Source organism: Sminthopsis crassicaudata, chromosome 2, assembly GCF_048593235.1.
Source record: "Sminthopsis crassicaudata isolate SCR6 chromosome 2, ASM4859323v1, whole genome shotgun sequence".
NCBI classification, from domain to species: Eukaryota; Metazoa; Chordata; class Mammalia; order Dasyuromorphia; family Dasyuridae; genus Sminthopsis; species Sminthopsis crassicaudata.
In genome coordinates, this window is record NC_133618.1 from 117,380,647 (window position 1) to 117,403,582 (window position 22,936).

Sequence of the window (22,936 nt, forward strand, 5' to 3'; positions counted from 1 at the left end):
ACTTCTCATTTTATAGACAAGGAACCTTAAGTGATTTGTCCAGGGTCACAAAGCTAGTAAGTATCTGATTCTAGCCCAGAAACTCTATTCACTGCAACACCTAACTTCTTATTGGTAGCTTATTGATAGGAAAGTAAATCAAAAGAAACTCACCATTACTTAGTATTTACTTATTTGTTTTCCATTCTATCCAAATGAAAAAACTAATTTTTTAAAACCTCACTTCCTACTTTTTTCTTCCTAACTTTAATTTTGTTTGTTTCATTTTGTTTGTTTTTAGTAGTTAAGTCTGCTTATGTTTCTTGTAAGTATTTATTTTGATATGTTCGAGAATTGCCTCAATCACCTAAAATGCTCTATGTGTTATAATGGAAACCTCATTTCATAAATGCTTATTAAATTGAATTAAATTTTTCATTAGGTGTTTGGGATTGATTTAATGGTGATCTAATTTAGTTCTTTAAAAATGCTTGAATAATCAATTTCATCTTCTTTTATTTTTCTAGTTGATCTCTAATTTCAATAAATTCTTCCTCTGTCTGTATATATATGTACATGAGTCAAGGGGAAAAAAAACAACCTTCAAAGAATAACAAATATGAGGGCCTTCAAAGGGCAATGGAGAAATGAAAAATTGGGGTGAATGAGCTGTAACCTACTAATCACAGGGACTTCTGGAAAGAAGTGGCGCAAAACATATTGTCTACAGAATATATGAGCAGAAAAGGTAAGGATGAGGCTAATTATCAGAGTGAAGGCTCAAAGATGTACTGAAAATAATCAGACTTTAAAAAATATATCTAGCTTGCTGCCTAAAGTCTCAGGGAGAATTTATCAGTGGATATAGATAGACATGAAGCATATAGATTTGAGTAAAAATGTAGGCATTGTGACCTGCACTAGAATCCATATGGAAGAAATCATGTTTTAGTCCTGAGGTTAAAAGTTTTTTGAAAATATACATATATATGCATTTTATACACATACATATGTATGCATATACAGATAAAGTGTTCTAATTATATATGCATATATGTATACTTGAAAGATGAAGACATTTGTATGCAAATTCACAAATTCAAAATAAGAAAAAATAATCTGAATCATCTATTTCAGCTAGGGAACTTTTTTAAATGAAAATTTCTAATTTGAAATTCATTTTGAAAGTAGATTTCTTTAAATCACAATTCTTCTTGGCCTTCTCATACTATACAATTTTCCTGCCTGATGTCCCATAAACCCTCCATAAATTATCTGTTCCCTATGCAAGAAATTTTCTTGATCTTTGATCATTTCTTGATTAATAATAGAATGCTAGATCTGTCCATTTGTTCAATCTCTCAATATGACTGGTTTATCTTCATTTCTGATCCTATATTTCCTCAATCTTGGTACATTCTTGGTGCCATTATTGGACCATAAACCATCATTTGAAATATGCTAAAGGCTGCCTACATCCAACATCTACCTTCCTACCAGTCCTTCAGGTCACCTAAAGATAGTTCTTACACTTCTAATGATATTTTTCCATTAAAAAGAGAGAGAGAGAGAGAGAGAGAGAGAGAGAGAGAGAGAGAGAGAGAGAGAGAGAGAGAGAGAGAGAGAGAGAGAGAGAGAGAAGGAAGTAGAATCTTTGGCTTTCTCCACAAAGTTATATTCTTAACAAGTATATTCTTAACAAGATCTCCACTGAGGAATTTTGTTCTTTAGGAATTCTTTTGTAGGAAGCCCAAAACCCTTGTAGAATTCATGATTCTGTATCTTCACTACCCTACAAATTAATATCACTTGTTTCTTAAATAGTTTTTGAAGCAATCAAGTTTTTTCTCTCTATTTGAAGTGACTTCCTCTCAGTATCAATGACAAATCCTTTCAACAGTCATATGCTGGAGGCCAAGGCAGCATTTTGAAGCTTTTGGCTAGAAAATGTGCCATAAACACCTTCAATTAATCTCTGTGCAAGCATTTGGCTGTTCATATTCAAGACCATATGTTAAAATTCCACTGAGTTCTATTGCCAAAGTGGGGTAGTCTGGCCAGGGAGAAGAAAGAAGTCCAATGCTGAGTGAGGTTAAACACTTGGTACCATTCTCTTACATTTACCGTTCACTGAGTAATATGTGAAGGAATAAAGATCCCTGATGTGTGGAGATCAAAAATCCTTAGGCTATGAGGTGAGGACTTTGAAGCTTTGGCATTTATTATAGTTGATTTTGCAGAGGAAAGAAAATTTATAGGAGAAGAAGCTAATTTGGTTCTCAATTTTTTTAGTCAACTGCATTTTATTTTTTTTAATCTATTTATTTTAATACACTTGCTTTATGAGTTATATTGGGAGATAAAAATCAGAATAAAAGGAAAAAACCACAGGAGAGAAAAAAAAAAAAAACAGAAAAAAAATGAACATAGCATGTGTTGACTTGCATTCAATGTCCATAGTTCTTTTTTTGGATACAGATGGCATTTTCTGTCCAAAGTCTATTGGAATTGCTTTGGATCACTGAACCACTAAGAAATTCCAGGTCTTTCATAGATGATCATGACCCATTCTTGCTGTTATTGTGTTATTGTATTCTTGGTTCTGATTGTTTTGCTCAGCATCAGTTAGTGTAAATCTTTCTAGACCTTTTTAAAATCAGCTTGTTCATCTATTTTTTTAGAACAATGATATTTTATTATCTTCATATACCACAGCTTATTCAGCCATTCCCCAATTGATGGATATCTACTCATTTTTTAATTCTTTGTTTTTGATTCTCAATTGAGCACCTTTGGAAATTACATAATTTCAAATTTTTAGTACATTAGAATTGCAGTGTTGGAAAGATCCTCAGTGGCAGTCATTCAAATCATATATAAAAATATATTTTTTTTATAGCAAGTAGTTTCCAGATATGGACTAAATAAATGATGTGCAGACAGTTATCTTCTGAGGGAGCCCCTTCCAGTTTTTAATATCTCTGATTGTTAAGTTCTCCCTTTAATCAAACCCATGCAATTTCCACCAATCACTTCTAGTTCTGCTTCCTTGGATCAAGCAGAGGAAGCCTAAACTCTCTTCCACATAATATCCTCTTCAAATACTTAAAAAGATTTATTCTAACTTCTTTAATTCTTCTTTCCAAGATAAACATCTGAGATATTGCAAGCTGCGGATTCATGACATATGGATTAGAGTAAATGTTAATGCAGAGTACCTGGAATGTGGGCAAGAATTTGTGGAGGCATGTTGAAGGGGGCCCAGGCTATGTTACTTATATAAATGCATGTTACAATTCCTAGTGGGATGTAAGATCCTTGGAAGCAGAGGCCTTTGTTCATTGTTGTCTCTCTCAGTGCCTTGTACATCATAAGTGCTTAACACATGCTTGTCCAATTGAATTAAATAAACATCCTTAATTCATGAAAACAATTCTCATATGTTATAGACTTGAGACTCTTCGCCATTTTGGAGGCCTGTTTCTAGACATTCTGTAGATTATCAGTGTTCTTTCTAAAAAGTTGCACCCAGAACTAAGCACATAGTTGTATATGTGAGCTGACCAGTCAAAAGTGTGACATAGCTATCATCTTCTTTGCTTGAATTCCATTATAAATAGAATGCAAGACTTGGAGGAGGGAAAACTTGAGTTCAAATCCTGAGTCAGATGTATTAGGTGTGTGGCCCTAGGCAAATCACTCAACTCTCTATATTTCCTCACCTGTAAAATAAGGATAATAATAGCACCTAACTCACAGAGATGTTGTGAAAAAAATAAAAAGGGCTGATATCTTAAAAGTACTTTCAAACCCTAAAGTGTTGTATAAATGTTAGCAATCACAACTGAATATTTTTAATGTAGCATAAGATGAATTTTGAAGGAATAAAAATGAGCTTTATCCAAGTCCATATCTCACTTCTAAATTATGTTGAATCCTCTAAAACCCTTGGGCGTTTTTCAAATAAATCACAACATAAATCTCTTTCCCCTATCTTGACCTTAGAAAATTAATATTTGGAACCCAAGCATGAATTTTTATACTTAGCCCTTCTAAATTATATCTAATTCATTCAGTAAAGATTTATTAAGCAGCTACCATGCCTGGAACTATGCTTGATGCTGGGGTTACAAAAAGAAACAAAGGATAATCCCTGCCTTCAAGGAGCTTACCACCTAATGAATAAAGCTTCAATTCAGCTTTACATTCTGAAGATCTGTCAAGATGCCCTTGAATCCTAACTTTGTCAAGAAGACAGTTCCCTATCTTTCCCAGTTTTTTTGTCAACTCTTTCAGGAAACTCCTGGAAAGAGCACTGGGACAGATGTCAGGACAAATAGGCTCTGATGCTGATTTTGCTTTGAACTAGTAGTGCAATTAGGCAAGCTGCTTTACCTCTCTGTGTGTTCATTTCATATGTATAAAATAAGGATGTTGCCAACTCCACTTACCTTCATGGTAGATGTGAACACATTTTGAAAGATAAAAAGACAGGTAGAATTATCAGGGGTGGGGACATTTCTCTTTAAAATAGACAAATTATTATTTTATTTTAATAATTTATATGAATCTAGTATAATCTCATTATAACTGTATGAGCCACAGGCCACATTTGAAATAACCTATTCTAAGGAGAGAAATCTGGTTGAATGCCAAATATCTAATAACACCACCTTTTGAATTGCTGCCAGTAAACATGTTAGATCTCTAGTTCTGTGAGATTTTCAACTTGTGTGCACAAAGTTAATAAACAAATTTACTTAATTCTAGAAATGGAAGGAGCCAGAGGTCATATAACATAAAATTATAACTCAGAAGAGCTAGAAATGACCTTGGACTTAATTTTTTGCCTTTTATAAATGAGAAAACTGAAAGCCAAATCAGGTGGTTTTCTCAAAGTCATGAAACTATTTTAGTGTAAGAACAGGGTCTAGAATTCAAGTTTTCTGACTCAAGGCCCATTGACTCATTCCACTATATCATGGCTGACTCTGCCAATCCTTACTTTGAATTTATTAAATATATTCCCCTGAGTAATTCAACTCCCAAATTGTTGGCTTCTCTAGCTAATTTCTCACCAGTGCTTACAGTCCAAAAAAAAGTCTATGCATATGAAGAGGGGGATAGTGAGGGGATAATTTCTCCTGAAAAGATTGTAGGATTCTTGGCCTTTCTCCTTTATCTTCTTAAGTATTATCATCCCCCTCTTCCTCTGTATACATACACATCATATTTACTATAGTACAAAGTTTTCAGGGTCTGTTAAGTAACACAATTAATCTTTACTACAGATCAGAAAACTTGGTATAAACAATATATAGTCAAGATATGTTATAAACCCAGATTCAGCTTCTTTTAAGCAAATGAACAACAGATTAAAAACATTAAATTTCCCTGACCAGGGACTCTTTGTTATTATTCTCTGGTCAGTCCATGGTTCTCCCTAGTTCTTCCCCTTGGGTTACTGTCTTGTTCTTCACAATTTACTATCCTTTTACATTTTTCCCAAACTTCTCTCTTTGAGTTCCCTGGATCCTTGGAGAAGTGGGACATTTTCCTGTTGGGACCACACTGGCTACTGCTCATTTACATCTGCTGAGCCCAGGTTCTTTTCTACTCTTCCTCCTCTTCTTCCTCCTTTTCTTCTTCCTCATTCCTCCTCAAACTCTTCTTTCTCTTCTTCTTTCTCCTTTAGGTACTTTTCTTCCCCCTCCCTATCAGCCTCCTCCTCCTTTCTCCTATACTTTTGTCTGAGTTTGATCACCCAAGACCTTATATTCTGTGTCCTCTTACTTGCTTCAGTTTCTCTCCCAAATCAAGTTTGTCTTAATTTTTCCCATAATTCTGCATGGTTTCTTCTTGACTCCATTGCTCTTTCCCATCATAAACTTACATGATACATTCACCATTGAGATCACATTCCCACTTTAAAAGTCTTCCCATCCCTTTTCTAACTAAATGGAACATAGTCCATAGCCCCCCAGGTACATGATTCCTAGGCTAAATAAGCCTCCATTTAATATGTCTACATTTCCATTATAATCTAATTCCTCTAGATCCAAAATAAATTAGTTATCCCCCAGTCTCTTTTGATATGCATGGCTGAGGGTAGGGAAAGTGATGGCTGGAGAGTGTTTCCTTAGTCTCAAGCAAGAATTCACTAAAGAATGTCCCAGTGATCACTGAAAGTTATTGAAAATCAGTGGAAAGGGGGTTCTGAACTGGTATGCTTGACCTTTGACTTAGCTATTAAATTGGAACTCATTTAACCTGTCCCAGCTTCAGCTTCCTTAACAATAAAATGAGGATACTGTCTCTTAGGGCTATTTTGAGGATCAAGAGAAATAACATTTATAGATCACTTTCGCAAACTTTAAAGTACTATATACATGCTACCTCTGCTTATTTTTATGATTACTATTTTTAGTATTAGTATTATTATAGTAAACTAAGAAACATGAAACCATGATTGCTACCTTAGCTTGTCAGTGAGTGCAAAAGAAACATCTGGAAGTTACAGATAGTTATTCTATAATCATTTTCTGAAGTAGCTCAGGATATAGAATAGCAAATTTGATAAATCATGAAACTCATCAAATTTCCCTTAATCTGGATCTTTTTCTTTGACAGCTTCTTTGGTTTGGGTGTTTATTCCTAGTTAATTTCATTTCCCAAGCATTTCTGAAGCCCTTTTTATTTGCAAAATGGGTAAAAGTTTACTAAGCTTACAAAAATAAAAATGAAGCTGCCTCTATTCTCATGGAGTTTATGTTCTTCTGGTTAATTAAACAATAAAATAAGAGAAGTTCAGATAACTAGTTTACCAATTTTTTTCCTACTAATTTGAAAAATGTTTCATTAAGTTCTTCCTATGAGAATAAGGGACCCCTAGGTAGGGTGATAAAATACATTACAAAGAACAGGTGCTGTATTTTGAATTTCGAAATGAAAAAACTACTTTCCCACAAATTGACTTTTGGCTCTGGCTTCATTTCTACCAGACCTTGGGTACAAAACCCTCAAGTGATGCAAAAGGAGTATAAACCTTTTGGAGAGAATCCAGTTGGACCAATACTAATAAAGTGGTGGAGAAGAAATACCTACCCCTTCCTTTTTCATGGCATTCAAAAGCAGGAATCAATGTGCTTTCAGGAGAAAAGAGAAACGAGTAAATGCCTTGGATTGCTGAAGCAGAAATAGACTGTGATCTGAGTAGTCAAAGTGAGAGCAGGATCGAAGGAGAAAAGAGTCAGAAGGATCCAAAGGAGCTTAAGCTGAGTGTCTGGGGAAAAAAAGAACTGGCTCTTAATAATCATGTCCCTATATTGGTCAGAACAAAATTCAGAAAATAATGTATCACAAAGAACTCTTACAAAAGATTACATGTAAAACTTCAAACAACACCTTTGTATTTGGTCCTTGTGGCAATTTAATGACAGCAGTAAAGAATGCCAGAGTGCTTCTTGTCAACACTCCCAATGTAATCCTTTATCTTTCGTTTGATATTGCCTATTAGCCATGGTAGAGACTGGAATAGCAATACCATAAGCTCTCAGTGTTACCTCATGAAGCAATCTTTAAAAGCATCCCAAGACTTCATTTTTAATGAATTGTAAATCACCCAAGGACAGTGCAATAGATTGTGTAAGTAATGTTTACAAATGGATTATTGAAATAATTAATCCCCATCTAAAACCCTCAAAAAAGTTGGGAGAGATATCACCATCCATAACCGTTGCTTATCCACATATTATCAAGTTCTGGTCACCAGTTCAAAAAATGCTGCCTACAATCTGGCCCTCTGCCCATGAAAATAACTTGGGATCTGATAGGTTGACTCTCACATCTAAACCTATATCTCCCTTCCTGATCACTAGCTCAAAACCACAATGCCATTCTCCTTTCCCAGTTCCCTTTTGTGACATCTTATACCATTAGGATATCAGATCTTTGAGACTAGCAATATTTTTATTGTTTATATTTATGTCCCAACCTCTAGCACAGTCCATGGCACACATTATTAAGTACTTAATAAATTCTCTCTCTCTCTCTCTCTCTCTCTCTCTCTCTCTCTTGTTTGCTCTCTTTCTCTTTTTTCTGTCTCTCTTTCTGTCTCTGTCTCTGTCTCCTGTCTCTTTCTGTATTTCTTTCTTTCTCTATCTATCCTATTATCCAGCTATTCCCTTTGTCTGGAGTTCATTCTCTTTTTACCTTTAAGATTCATAGACTATATATTGAGTTAAACTCTGAATACTTCCTTAATTCTCCTAATTGTTATTAAACTTTCCCAGTAGAATCTAAGTTCCATGAGAGCGATGACTATTTTTCAATTTGTCTTTGTGAATCCCAGCTCTTCTCAGTTTCTTGCACAAAATAAACATGTAATAACTGTTTGCAGATTTGTACTAGATTGATATTAAAATGAATGTTTTGATGAGAGATGCCATGTTTAAGATATCATCATGGAAATCATAGAATAGTTAAGCAAATTTTATAGAAAACACAGAATAAATGCTATGTTTATACCTTACTGGAGTTTCTCAAGTGGGTTGAAGTCATGCTCAAATTGGAGCAGCCATTCTGATCCTAGCTTCAGAATTAACTACTTTTAAATAACTCTCAAAAATAGATCTTAGTGTTCAGGATTGTAAGACCACACAACAATTTATGGGTGACTGCAGTTGTTTTTAATAAGCATGAATTTTGCCAAAATGTCACCTCAGTTTTGAACGTGTATATACTCGATGTTTATTTCCAAGATGGTTACAGCTATAGGGACTGTCTATAACATAACCTTTGAATTTGGTGTGCAGATGGTTTCATGCATGATTTGAAAGAGCTCATGGGGCATGCTTTCAATTTCCAGGACCATGAGTGGCTTCCCCTGGGAAGCTGGAGACAACCTATGATGGATGAGATATGACCAGCTGAGGAAAACCCTGGTCTATTGTCAACACCCGTGGATTGAACTCAACTGAACTGTCTTCCAGGACACTATTACCCAGCAGTGCCTAGTTCAATATAATTCTTCACCTTTTCTCACACATGATATTGGGGTGTGGTTTGTATATGTCAATATCTCAAGAAAATCCTAAGAGGAGAGCATTAAAAGATGGAGAGAGATGTGGAGATGCAGAAATAGACATAAAAGGGACCAAATTTCCTTAGTAATCACAGCAAATATCTAACTTGTGTAAGTGAAGCCAATTACTGTATTATTGCCTCCTTTTGCACTGTGCACAGTAGGGATGTCACTGGATAATGGTTTGCATGTAGAGTTAATCACTCTGATGCTTTTCTGACTGATCCCAGCAAATTATGTTTTGGTTCCACTATATTAAACACAAGAGCCGGGGATTATCATTAATAAATCTAAGGCACAGCATGCATAAATCTTGAATAAATCAAATATCAATTACATAGGCAGTATCTGCTGACATCTGCTTTCATCAAATAATATATTTGAAATAGGTTTTATTTCACTTTGTTGGAGTCAGAGAAATGTCAGAACAGTGTATACAGACCCCAGGCTCCATAGGCAAGCAGCTGGGTCATTGTCATCGGAATTCCCTTGAGACATCCTATTTTTATTTGTAAAGGCTGTAGTCACATGAGAGTGGAAGGAATACACTCTTCATAAAGAACTCTATGAGGTAAATACTACTTTAATCTAGATTGGTTTAAATTGCAACAGGAGAGATGGCTATCAGATAGGAAGTAAAACTTCCCATCATAGAATCTAAGTTGGCTGAGATCTCAGACATCATCTGGCCCAAATTATAGTTGAATAATCAATCAACAAACATTTTAAAAGCACATACTATGTGCCAGGGTTACATGCTAAGAAAACAGATATAATAAATGAGATGCCTGCCTACAAGGAACTTAACACTCTATCATAGGAGACAATGTGTGTGTGTGTGTGTGTGTGTGTGTGTGTGTGTGTGTGTGTGTGTGTGCGCGTGTATGTGTGTGTGTGTATACACACACATATACAAAAAGATACAAGTCATTTTGAGGCAAGGTCCTAGTAATTGAGAGAGAACAAAAATAGCTTCATATAGAAGGTGTCAGTGGAGCTGAGCTTTAAAGAAACCCTAAGATTCTATGAAATAAATATGAAAAGAGAATGCATTTTGAGCACAAGACAAAGATACCAGAGGATGAGAGGTAGGTGTTATTATTATCCTTACTATTTCACAGATGGGGAAACTGAGGCTGAGTGAGGTTAACTGATTTAGCCAAGGTCACAGAGTTAGTGTCTGAAAAAGACTTTGAGCATTTTGTTGTTGTTCAGTTGTGTCCAACTCTTTGTGATTCTATTTAGGATTTTCTTGCAAAGATACTGTAATAGTTTGTCATGTCCTTCTCTAGTTAATTTTCATGGATGAGAAAACTGAGGGGTTAAATGACTTGCTCAGAGTTACAGAACTAATAAATGTCTGAGGTCAGATTTGAACTCATTAAGATGGGTCTTCCTGGGGTCTTGCACTTTATCTACTGCACCACCTAGATCTCACTGATTCCATGTCCAGTGGTCTATTCCCTATACCACTGACTCAGGTTACCTAGGAAGAGAGTAAGTGGAATGAGGCTAGTGGAGAAAAAAGAGGGAATTTAAGTTTACTAAGAAAAGGAATGTGTGTGTGTGTGTGTGTGTGTGTGTGTGTGTGTGTGTGTGTGTGTGTGTGTGTGAAGTATATAATCTTTTTGTCACTATATTCTGTCAAATTATTTTTAAAATCTCCTCCAACAGGACAACTCCCCACCAGTCTGAAGTGATCTGATATGAGATGCTCTAGTAGAGGCAGAGACTTTACACTCTTTGGGGGAAACTTCTCAGGTTAAGATTCAATGAGATGATAGAAAATGCTGCCAAACTCCTTAGGTTGGGTGGAGAGGGGTTAGGAAATCAACTTTAGAGCTGCCTGCTCATTATGACAGGTGGAAAAAGATTGCCTCATAGATAGTCTTGGGGGAATTAAGGAACTGAGAATTAGAAATCGAGTAAGCTAAAGCTAAGCACCGGAGGTAGTCCTGAGGCTTCAATAGAGGGTGGGGATTACACTTAGCAGAGATGTGTTGAGTGGTTCATGAACTACCTGTCCCAACCTGAATGCAGGAGGCAATTAACCTACTAAGGAACCCAGATTCTTTTGGCCATCGATGCCACAGAATTCCCAAAGGCATCCATTGAAAAAAATAAGCAAGCAAAGAAGCTGACTCCAAGCTCTAATGATTCTGTGAGCCTTGGGAGTTTACATTTTCAAAGCAGTCATAAGTCATGCAGGGAGGAAAGGCATAAGATGAGTCAATCTCTTTGTGAAACAGGGGCTTTCTGAAATGGCATGTAAGTGAGCACTTCAATGAATCTGAGTGGAAATAACTATCGGGTTTCATTAGAAATGCAGCTCCACTACACATTGAATCCCACCACATCAGACCCGCATGGGCCCCTCACCGCAGACTTAGCCCTTTCTACACTCTACTTGCTTTAGACGAATCAGCATTATGATATTTTAAAAAGTCTTGGTGACAGATAACTAAGAACTGATGGAATGCAGCCATCCAGATGAGTACAGGTTTGCATAAAGTCACATACCAGGACATGTGTAACACATGCTTTATGCACACAAACCAATGCTATGGTCCATAGCTGCACATTTTCTTTTCTCAGAATTACTGAATCTCAGAGTTAAAGGGAGTCCTCAATGCCTTCTGGACTAACCCATTCCTAAAACAAAGACTACTTTCTAAAACATACTCAACAAGAAGTCACCAATCTCACTCTTTGTAGATGATATGATGGTATACTTAGAGAACCCCAAAGACTGCTAAAAAGTATTAGAAATAATTCAGAACTTTAGCAAAGTTGCAGGATACAAAATAAATCCAAATAAATCCTCAGCATTTTTATACATTACCAACACAATCCAACAACAAGAGATACAAAGAGAAATTTCATTCAAAATAACTGTTGATAGTATAAAATATTTGGGAATATATCTATCAAAGGAAAGTCAGGAATAATATGAGCAAAATTACAAAACACTTGCCACATAAAGTCATATTTAAATAATTAGAAAAATATTAAGTGCTCTTGGATAGGCTGAGCGAATATAATCAAGATGACAATACTCCCTAAACTAAGCTATTTATTTAGTGCTATACCAATCAGACTCCCAAGAAACAATTTTAATGACCTAGAAAAAATAACAACAAAATTCATATGGAAGAACAAAAGGTCAAGAATTTCAAGGGAATTAATGAAAAAAAAAATCAAATGAAGGTGGCCTAGTTGTACCTGATCTAGAACTATATTATAAAGCAGCAGTCACCAAAACCATTTGGTATTGGCTAAGAAATAGACTAGTTGATCAATGGAATAGATTAGGTTCACAGGACAAGATAGTGAATAAAAATAGCAATCTAGTGTTTGACAAACCCAAAGATCCCAAATTTGGGGATAATAATTCATTATTTGACAAAAAATGCTGGGAAAACTGGAAATTAGTATGGCAGAAACTAGGCATGGACCAACACTTAACACCACATACTAAGATAAGATGAAAACGGGTTCATGATTTAGGCATAAAGAATGAAATCATAAATAAATTAGAGGAACATAGGATAGTTTACCTCTCAGACTTGTGGAAGAGGAAGGAATTTGTGACCAAAGGAAAACTAGAGATCATTATTAATCACAAAATAGAAAATTTTGATTATATCAAATTAAAAAGCTACTGTACAAACAAAACTAATGCAAAACAGAAGGGAAGTAACAAATTGGGGAAATATTTTTACCATGAAAGGTTCTGATAAAGGCCTTATCTCCAAAATATACAGAGAATTGACTCTAATTTATAAGAAATCAAGCCATTCTCCAATTGATAAATGGTCAAAGGATATGAACAGACAATTTTCAGATGATGAAATTGAAACCATTTCCACTCATATGAAAGAGTGTTCCAAATCACTATTGATCAGAGAAATACAAATTAAAACAACTCTGAGATTCCACTACACACCTGTCAGATTGGCTAAGATGACAGGAACAAATAATGATGAATGTTGGAGGGGCTGTGAGAAAACTGGGACACTGATGCATTGTTGGTGAAGTTGTGAAAGAATCCAACCATTCTGGAGAGCAATCTAGAATTATGCCCCAAAAGTTGTCAAAATGTGCATACCCTTTGATCTAGCAGTGCTACTACTGGCCTTATATCCCAAGGAAATACTAAAGAAGGGAAAGGGACCTGTATGTGCCAAAATGTTTGTGGCGGCCTTTTTTGTAGTGGCTAGAAAGTGGAAAATGAATGGATGTCCATCAATTGGAGAATGGTTGGGTAAATTATGGTATATGAATGTTATGGAATATTATTGTTCCATAAGAAATGACCAACAGGATGAATACAGAGAGGCTTGGAGAGACTTACATCAACTGATGCTGAGTGAAGTGAGCAGAACTAGGAGATCATTATACACTTCAACAATGATACTGTATGAGGATGTATTCTGATGGAAGTGGTTATATTCAACATATAGAAGAACTAATCCAATTCCAATTGATCAATGGATCAATGATGGACAGAATCAGCTACACCGGGAAAAGGAAACTGGGAAGTGAGTGTAAACTGTTAGCATTTTTTTGTTTTTCTCTCCAGGTTATTTTTACCTTCTGAATCCAATTCTTCCTTTGCAACAACAACAACAACAACAACAACAACAACAACAAAATTCGGTTCTGCACATATATATTGTACCTAGGATATACTATAACATATTTAATATGTATGGGAATGCCTGCCATCTAGGGGAGGGGGTGGAGGGAAGGAGGGGAAAAATTTGGAACAGAAGGAGTACAAGGGATAATGTAAAAAAATTACCTATGCATATGTACTGTCAAAAAATGTTATAATTATAAAATTAATAAAAAAAAGAAGTCACCAATCTTTGCCCTAAGTATTGAAGAGATGGAGAGCCCCCTACTTCCCAAAGTAGATCATAATTGCTAGAAACTATTTTCATAGTATAAAACTTAAATTTTCCCCTTGAGAATATTCTCCATTGTTCCTTGTCCCCCCCCCCCCGACCAAGGAGTAGTTAACCCTTTCTCTTGAGCCCAGCTTCTTAAACTGTGATTAATGACCCCACATAATTGAATGTGAAGGTTGTGAAATTATGATTTATTATCAGTAAATGTTTGATGTACCTATGTACTTGGAGTCACCTAAAAATTTCTTGAGTAAAAGGAGTTGAGGGGGGAAAAAGTTTAAGATGTCTTTATGTATAGGATAGCCCTTCAAACATCTAAAAACAACTAGCATGGCCCTCCCTGAATCTTCTCTAGATTAAACATGTCTGATTCCTTCAACTGATGCTCATGTGGCATCATGTCAAGGACTAGGCCATGATTTTAGTTCCTTCTCTATGAGATTATGTCCTACTTCTGTTTAATCTGTTTGTACTTTTTGAAGGTTGTCTCCTCATTTGACTGTGAACTCTTTGAGATCAGGGACTATCCTTTATCTTTCATTATAAGTCCCACACTTAGCACAGTGTCTAACACATAGTAGCAACATAACAAAAGCTTATTCATTTGACCTGCCATCTTGGTTGCAATCTTCTGAATGTTTCTATGGTTACCCATGTCTTTTCTGATATATTAGAATTGAACACAGTACTCTAGGTATGATCTGATCAGGTCAGGGTATAGAAAAACTAACAGCTTCTAGTCACAGATACCTTCAATTAGTTAATCACAGGATCACAGATGGAAGAGACCTCAGGAGTCATTTAGTCTAACTTTCTCATTTTATGGTTGAAGAAACTATGGCCCAGAAAGATTATAGGACTTTCTGATGGTCACAAGTGTAAGTAACTATCACAGCTAATATTTAATTTAAATCTTACTCCAACTCAATCATGTTGCCTCTTCAATCAACCAACAAGCATTTATTTAGAATATTCTGAACCCTATGCTAAGTTCTCAAGATTCAAAGACAAAAATGAAAGAATCCTTGACCTGTAGGAGATTATAAATAAATAAATGTATGTATAAACATATATATATATATATATATATATATATATATATATATATATATATATATATATATATATATATTTGAGATGAAAAATATATCCAACATAGATACATATACTATCAAGGCATTTTGAGCTGATCTTTAAAAGAAACTAAGAAGAATTAGAAATGAAGATAAGGAGAAAGAGCAGTCCAGCCATTGGGATCAGCCTAGCCAAAGATGAAGTGAAGAAAGATGGGAAATCAAATAGCAAGAAGACCAGTTTGGGTGGAATATAAAATGTATATAGGAGAGGCTAGTTATAAATGGTTTTACAGAGAAGTTTATTTTTATGGCCATATTGATAAGAGAAAACTATAAATAGCTGTGTTGTGACAACCCAGAGGAGAGAGTATCAGGTATGGTGAGGTGATCAAGAGTATAAAATTCTGTAGAGAGGTCAAGAAGGATGAGAACTAAAAAAAAATCATCTACTTAGCAATTAAGAGATTGTCAGCAACTTGTGATTTAATTCAAGCGGTGATATATAGAAAATTAAAGAAGCAAATGGAGACAACTTTTTTCGCTAGGATTTTGGCTATGAAATGCAATCTAACATTGCATTAGCTTTCTTTTGGTCTTTGTATCACATTGTTGATTCATATAGAGCTCAAAGTCCATCGTAATCCTATATTCTTTTCAGATGACTACTCCTATCCAACCACATGTCCTTTATTACATTGATGGTGTCATTGAATTTTGAACCCAAATATATGACTTTACATTTATCCTCTTTCAATTACATTTTATTGAATTTATTCCCTTTTTCAAGCCTGTGAAGATATTTTTGGATACTATTCCAATATGTTAGAAATATGTCCCATACTGGAACCATCTGCAAATTTGATAGAGCATATCATCTTTGCTTTTATGATATTGATTAAAAAGATTAAATATTACAGGGCTGATCATAGGTTTTTCTGCTTATGAGTGTAGAATGATTTTTAAATAAAAAATTCAGCATTTTAACTTTAGCTTATTGGTTTTCTTGGTGATAGAAAACTGATAGCAATAAGTTTTCTGATTATTATCAAAAGCAACAAGTGTCTGATGCTTGAACAGTAAGTACAAATGATGTTTCTTCTTTATCATTATGGTTGGCAAAAAAGCCTTGCAGGCTATCTAATTACTTCATACAACACATACACACACACACACACACACACACACACACACACACACACATCTGAACTAGGCAGTAACATTAAATATTGTCTAATAAAAAACAAACCCAATTATCATCCCTGAAGGTGTGTACTGGTGGGGCAATGGGTGAAGAGAGTAGCTTCTCATCTAACACCCACCCCTCCCAAACCCACCATGTACAAGGCCACTAGTGCTCAGACATCCCAGCTGATCTATCCACCCCTGCAAGAGAGTGAGGATGAAGTGGCAAACGCAGTAATCTCTGAGGGAGGACAGGTAAGAGAGAAAGAAAGAGAGAAAGAATCAGAAACAGAGAGATATGGAGAGATAGAGACAGAGAGATACAGAGAAACAGAGAGGAGAGAGAGAAAGGGGAAGAGGAGAAAGAGGCAAGGGGAGAGAGAGAGAGGAAACAGGGAGACAGTGAAAGAGAGGGAGAAGAAAGGATAGAGAGAGAACTACCTATTTTTTTAAAACTTTGTTCTTTTGGGTTTCATCCTCCCCCACCTCCATGCAAGGCAGCATAACACTAAGATCTGCAAACAAGAATAACAGACCAGGTATCCTTCTGATATATCCATGTGCATAAGTATATGACTATAGGTTTCATATGTTTTCTTTTATTTATAGCAACAAGTAGTAATGCCTTTATAAAGATTATATTTAAAAACCAATTAATAAACATGCATCTATTAAGTGCTTTATTATGAGCCAAGCACTACAGTAAGTGCTTGGGGTCATAAATTGAACACCAAACATCTTTACTCAAAAGGAGCTTATGTTGTAACGAGAAAATATACATTTAGGAAGATAGGATTCAGAGCAGTTTATTGAATGCCTGCTGTTTGCCTGATACTGTGTCATGTACATAGAATAGAAACACAAGACAACCCTAAATTACCTTTCTACTTCCCAGATTGCCATATCCACATTCAAAGAGGTGCAAAATACATATACAAACACACAAAGTAATTTGAGGTGGAGATTGGGAAATGCCACATGTAAAAAAAGGATTCTGGTTCCACATCTTGAAAGAAATGAGCAATGCTAAGAAATAGAAATAAAAAGGGATTGTATTCCAAGGATCAATCACTGCTAGTGCAAAATCAGAGAATAGGTAGATCAGTAAGAAGGCAATGACAGTGGCATAAAATGTTGCTATACATGTAGCATCAGTGAGCAATTTAGTATAGTATAGAGCATCAACTACATAGTCAAGAAATCCTGAGTTCGAGTCCCATTTCCTCATGCCATGAAAGTGAAGAATTTTTTTTTGTGTGTGTGTGCTAATAACTACTGGTGTTACTACTTAGTAGTTAGACAAGAACCATAGCAGTGTCCAAGGAAGTACAAAGAAATTTTATAAAGAGGACAATGGAGAGATGCATGGTGGGCGTGGGGCTGAAACAACTTAGAGGAATGACATTTTGGCCTTTTCATCTTTGGTCTTGTGGCTTCCTGACTCCCTTCAGGTCTTAAATAATATCCCACCTTCTTCATGAAAATTTCTCCCAATGTCTTTTACTTCTAGTGCTTTATCTCTGTTGATTACCTCTAATTTGTCTCCTTCAATAGATTGTGAGCTCTTTGAGGATAAAAGCTGCTTTTTGTTTTGGTATCCCCATGCTTAGTCCAGCATAGTGGCAATAACTATTTACTGACTAACTTATTAACATATATTGCCTAATTGATCTTGAGCAGGTGATTTAATCTCTCAATGTTTCAGTCTGTAAGATTATAAACAGCAAAACAGGCACCAGTCTTCATTAATAGAGTGGGGTTTTTTGTTTGTTTTTGTTTTTTTTTTTTTGTTTTTTAACGAAAGTTCTTTATATCAAGAAATCACAAGTCTGGTGTGTTTTATGCACACACATGTGCAAATGAATAAAAACCATACACAAACACACACCACATTTAAATGAACTAAATGCATCTGTGATCCCACCAGTTTGAATGCTTTCTCTAAAAATGCTGGTCACAACTATCTATGCCTCTTCATCCTATACAGCTGCCACCCATGTCTTCTCAAAAATTTGTCATAGAAGATCTATTTAATGAGCTTGAAGTCTTGATTTCTCTTATTACAAAAGTACCTATAGAGCATATAGGATCTCTATGTTTCCCCTCCTCTTTACCATGCGACTTGCCTGTTTGTTTTATTTCTATCATACAATTCCTTAATGATACCTTTTATTACTAGTCTTCTATGTCATTCCTCCAAGTTGTTTCTGCCTCACACCCACCATGCATCTCTCCATTGTCCTCTTTATAAAATGTCTTTGTAATTCCTTGGACACTGCTATGGTCCTTGTCTCACTACTATGTATGTAGTAATACCAGTAGAATATTAATGCACAAGAAAAATTCTTCACTTTCATGGCAAGCTTGGTATTAGTAAAGGAACACTGTGATTTTTTGAAACTTATACAGTTTACTCTCTCTGGATGCCCAGCTCTGGGCCCAGCCAAATATGGCCCTGGCAAGGGGCTGAATCTTTTCTCAGAGGACCAACTCTATATCTAAGTAGAAAGAGATATATTATCTGACCATCTGCTCACGGTTTTTTTGTCCACAGCAATCCCTGAAAAAACTACAAAGGTAAAAGAGCTCTAAGCTCCTTCTGATATTGTAGTGATAGACATAGTGGTAGGAGAGAGGAAAATAGGGATTAAATATTACTTAAGTCTGAACCAATCAATAAAATTTCATTTGACTAGTAGTAATCTAAATATGAGATTTTGATAATTGGAAATATTGATGAATGATCTGAATCTTACCAAATTTCACATTTTCTCTCTCAATAAACTAGAAGAAAAAATAACACACATACACACACACACACACACACACACACACACACACACACACACACACACATATATATATATATATATATATATATATATATATATATATATATATATATATATATACACACACCCGTGTATGTGTGTATGTGTTGTGTATGTGTATATGTATGTATAGTCACTTCTGCTATAAAATGTGGCATATGCATTCTTAAAAATCACTGTGGTAAGCAAAAATCTTTCAATAAAAACTACATGACTTAAGGGGGAAATGGAGTAAGAGTTAGAGGCATAATACACAAACATTTTGCCTGTACTACATAAAAAGATGTTGACATAGTTTTATGTACATTAAGTGGTTAAAAATATAAATATATTATAATAAAGAGTAATTGTGTCAAGGGCCTCAGCCTGCTGCTTGGATTATGCCTTGGTTCTCACAGAGTTCTGGGCTGGTAAAATTAAATTGAGGACTGAAGCAAAGATTGAGGAATATTTCAGGCAAAGACCAGTTCTCCTCCAGCCATAGGTCCTACTGCAATAAAAGATACATCATCAATATAACACTTTAGCTTGAAAAAAGATGTTAAATTTGCTTGTTGAAATGATAGAAAAGTGAGTTACAATTTGTGTGTTATTATTAAATGGCATTATCCAACCTTGCAAGATAACACATGTAGTCCACTGAAGTAGTTAGTAGAGATCTAAAGTGTGTACATATGTATATTTTGTAATCAATTCAACTGGGTACAGTTTTATGTTTCTGACTATGAAATTGTTCATACATAAATGACAAATTTGTGTTATGCTGAAATTGTTCCTTGATATATCAATCACATTGGAACAAATCCACATTATCAAAATAAATGTTATCATAGAACTGATTATATGTGGAACCTTAGATTTATTTATGTGTATGCATGTATATTTATATATAAATTTATTAATATGTATGTGTTTGTAACTATATGTATGTAAATGGAAAATCTTCATTTATACTCACGCAGGTAAGATTTAAGATTCAGGATTTGCCACATCCCAAAGTGCCAAGCACTTTAATGATAAACTAACACAAATGGCCCACCAGAAGTCATCCCAGGTCTTATAAATGTGGAGTAGGATTCATCTGTTTACCTAGATGATTATAGGTATGTATGTATATTATTCTTTTCATTCTCTATAAAATTACTTATATGACAGAGCTAGAACTTTATCAAAGTCTTCTGACTTTAAAACAGGCTCATTGTGTCAGACTCTAACTTTATCACCAGTGCTCTCATCTTGGGCAAGTGATTTTACCTTTTCTGGGTCCCAGTTTTCTTGACATGGTGATCATCTTACCTGTACCATTTTCTTTATTTTATAGAGTCTTCAAGAACTCCAAATGTCAAAAACATCATACAAATGCTAATTAATATAATTTCTAGGTTAATTCTATAAAAGAAGCAATGTATTATGGGGCAACCCGGGTTCAGCTCTCAGTTCTAACTCTAACTAGCTCCATGACTATGGGCAAAATACTAAAATTTTGGTTTTAATGAGTTGGAAGGTATAATCATGCAGGCACCCTTCCAGATCAAGAAATCTCTTACTTGAAATTTTCCTTTTCTAAGCCTTTCCCCGCCTACTGGGCCCATTGTAGATGCATTCACTCACAGAGTAGGATGAGAGTTCCGCCACACTGGTAGATAAGAGGAGAAAAATTATGCTTCCGGTGTTGTTGTTTACATCTGCCTCTTGTTATATAAATATCCTTGCCACTATATTTGCTTATGTCTGGATGTAATGCAAAGTGTATGCCTGCATTCCAAAGGTCAGAGTATGGCCATCTTAAACTTCCTTTGATCCTCCTATCACTTTGTCTGATCAGATTGTCTTTCTGTTGGGTACTGAGTGATAGAAGGGGTAAGATGTCTGTTGATGCACAGATGTGTATCTCATTTTCCAAAGACTCCAGTTTTCACATCTGCTTTAGCAATAATTTTCATTGCAATTTCATTTCCCAATATCACTGGAGCATTGCCAGATCTCTTGATAGCAAAAGTCATACTGTTCCAACACAAAGTCAGCAAAAAAAAAAAAAAAAAAAAAAAAAGAAAGAAAAAGGAACAAAAAACCCCAACAATAAAAAACCCCAACATTTTTTTTAAATTGTGTTTCTTCAATGTGTTTCCCTCTAGGCAGCATGGATTTCATTCCATCATTGCACCACAACCTCAACAAGCTTTCAACACAACAGGGTCATTTAGGAATAATTATATGAGCATATGTGAAGGAGCCAAGTGCTCTGATGATGCACACATGGTATGAAAATAAAGAAATTCATATTCTATCCAGTCCCATTGCCTGGAATATTCAAGCTCTCGGTGGTACTTTGCCTGCTTATACTGGAAACAAACCTGATTCTTGATACCTCAGGCAAATTGAATGGGATAAAGTCATTGCCCATTCACTACTAAGACAATTAGATTATATTGTGAACCTGAAGTCAGAAAGAGCCAACTTCAAATATGGCTTCAGACTCTACCAACTGTGTTACACTGGACAAGTAAGTGACAACTTCTCAACTTCATTTTCCTTATTTGTAAAATGGGCATAACAATAATACTTACCTGTAAGGATTATTGCTAAGATAAAGTTAGTTCTTATAAAGCATTTTGTACACATTAAAAAACACTATGTAAATGTTGGCTGTTTCTAGTAAATATTGCCAAGAACGTAATGTCTCCCATTTGCTCCCATCAACTCCATAAAGAGCCCATCATCCAGAACTTATTATTTTTCCTAAGAAAGAATTAGGAATGCTGATCTCCCTTACAGATTTCCATTGTTCCTCAGTTACCATTTGAAGATACACAAGAAAATGAGGAAAAATTTGTATATAGGCATTTTTGGGTATTCATTTGAAAGTATGGTTTAATTTCTCCCAGAATGTCTCAATTGGGTTGGGCTTATTTTGCTAGTTGACCTTATTAAGAAATGGTACCTATTGGACATGGCTTCATAGGATTGTTTCATAACAGGAGGATGCCATCCATCAAGAGGAAGACTCCCTCAGATGATGGATCAGCTTCATTGGCTTCTTAATGAATGGCAGGAAAGTGTCCACAACATTATTTCCTCACTGAGTAATCCTGTTACCTGTTTTGCCTAATAAAAGATATACATAGAGTAACTTCTTTCAGAGAGGTAAGGCTGGCAATGTCCATGTGAACATTAGAAAATATTGGGCCTAATAGCCTGAGAGCTTCATCCTTGATCCCAGCAACTACAATACACTCACCAATTTATCTGCCATCATCCTGATAAAGTGATGATGGACATAAGAGCCACGAATTACTTAATTGGTCTCTTGTAGATAGGCCAGTGAGAAAGTTATAGTCTCTAATAATTGGTAGCCTGACTAGATTAGTAATACCTGAGCTGGGAAAAGACTAATATAAATACATAGTCTAAATTTATTTTATGACCTAGTTAATTCAAAGAAAATTATCATCAGGCAAAGTCAGCTTTGCTATCTTTGCTATCTGTGTTTCTTCCCTAGGCCCTAGAAACTTCCATAAAATAATTAAATCAAGGTCCAAAGAACAAACTGCCTTATTTATATCCAGTATTAGGGCAAATAAACCATAATAGATAGCTGATTTTTAAAGAACTCCATGGTTACAAACAGTAACACTGGCCTCTGTTTCTTTTTTCCAATATTTAATGGCCCTTCATTTCATGAAATTGTTCCCAAATCTCATTTATTATATAGTAAGTTTCTTTAAATTTCTTTTGCCTTGTATTTCCGTTCTATTACCATAATGCTACTTGGTCAATTATTCACTTTTTAAAATTCCTATGAAAGAACAGAGATTACAAACCAGCAAAATCATAGGATAATTTGGTGGAGATTTAGAGCTAGGGAAAAGGAAA

At 35.2% G+C, this 22,936-nt stretch overlaps 1 long non-coding RNA gene across 1 annotated transcript; it reads left to right on the forward strand.

Annotated features, from left to right (window-relative positions):
* Positions 1–14,629: 14,629 nt before the first annotated feature.
* Positions 14,630–22,193, forward strand: LOC141553254 (uncharacterized). The gene is made up of 4 exons (XR_012485350.1): positions 14,630–14,852; positions 20,026–20,166; positions 21,199–21,566; positions 22,042–22,193. It is a non-coding gene; the product is annotated as an uncharacterized LOC141553254 (long non-coding RNA).
* Positions 22,194–22,936: the final 743 nt, after the last annotated feature.